A 1,636-nucleotide genomic window follows, 5' to 3' on the forward strand; every position below is an offset into this window, starting at 1 on the left:
TTTTTTCAAACTCTTTTAAAATGTAAAAAAACATTCTTAGCTTGAGAGCTGTACAGAAACGAGCCATGAGCCTGTCTTCCCCTTTGCTTGCTGGCTTCTTTGCTTCTCCTTTCCATTATCCTCCCTCTTTCCCCTCTCCCTTTCTTCTCTTTCATTTATTCAGTCTTTAATTCAGCAAAATGAACACCTACTGTGTGTGCCAGGCCCCGTGTGGGCTGCTGCCGTTATATCTGTGACTAAGACGCCTCTCTGCTCTCCTGGGGCTCCCAGCAGTGTGGGAGACAGACAGCAAAGCTGTAAGTAAAGAACCCAGCATATCATCATGCACTGTAGCATCTACTCTGAAGGAAACAAGCAGATTGCAGGGAGAGATAGGGTCCAAAACATCTAGCCAGGGTGGTTGGAGAAGGAGTCTTTGAGCGGAGACTGGAAGGATGAAGAGAAAGCAGTCACAGGAAAAGTGTTCTGGGCAGAGGGAACAGCTTATGCAACAGCCCAGAGGCAAGAAGGAGCTAGGAGTTTGTGGGAACCGTGGAGAAGGACAGTGTGGCTGGAGTGAGTGAGGTGGAGACTGGGGGGCCATGGGGTCAGGCTGGTGACAGGGCCATGGTACGGCGCCTTGAGGGCTGTGGTGTCAGAGCAATAGGAGCTTGGGAGGGCTTTGAGCAGGGGTTGCTTGACCTGATTTTTTTCTCTGACCTGTGGATTCTAGCAGCTCCACTCTCTCCCATGGCCTCTTATCTTCCTCATCGAAAGGCCCGTGAGAATTTATTGAATATTTACTATATGCTGACACTCACAATTACTCTCCGAGGGAAGTAATGTTAAAGATGCGGAAACCAAAGCACAGAGAGGTGAGTAACCGGCTAAGGTCACACAGCCCCAGGAAGAGGTGGAGGCAGAATTTGAACTCAGGCAGTTGCCACCATGCTAGCCGATGGCCCCACAGCTCCAGCCTCCTCCCCAGGTTTCTAGCCATCAACTCAGTTCTCATCCATCAACCTCAGCTGGGCCTTCTACCTCAGGGCTGGTCAGTTCCTCTCCTGCTCAAACGTCTTCCATGGCTCCCTACTACCCTTGATAATGACTAAATCCTTTAGCCTGGTATTCAAAACCTTTTATGAAGTCAGCCCACCCAGCAGCCTCCCTGCCCCATCTTTCTCTTTCTCCCCCTTATGTCAGTCCCTCATTGACACCCCAAGATCAAGCCATCCTGGATGCCTTGCAGTCCCTTAGCACTTGGGGGTCCCTGGAGACACATGAGCTGCTGCCTTGGCTGGGCAGGTCTCCCATTCCCATCCCAGGCCACATGATGAAACTCATTCACTTTTCCTTGCCCCTTGTTTCAGCCCCCCACTTGCCTGGGGCTCCCCATCAAATCTTCCATCAGGACCAGGTACAGGGTAGGCACCAAATTCATTCATAACTCATTCATTAATTCAACAGTCATTTCCTGAGCACCTATTATGTACCAGCCCTTGCTGTATGAACTGAGAATACTGCAGTGAACAAGACAGACATGGCCCCTGGTTTTAAGGAGCTGACATTGTAAGGCAGGAGAAATGCCCATTTATTTATTTATTTATTTATTTATTTATTTTTAAAGATTTTATTTATTTTATAGAGAAAGACACAG

The sequence above is a fragment of the Eumetopias jubatus genome, unplaced genomic scaffold (assembly GCF_037043125.1).
Source record: "Eumetopias jubatus isolate StellerSeaLion01/CBP00866 unplaced genomic scaffold, mEumJub1_p1.0 scaffold_1, whole genome shotgun sequence".
In the NCBI taxonomy this organism is placed as follows: Eukaryota; Metazoa; Chordata; class Mammalia; order Carnivora; family Otariidae; genus Eumetopias; species Eumetopias jubatus.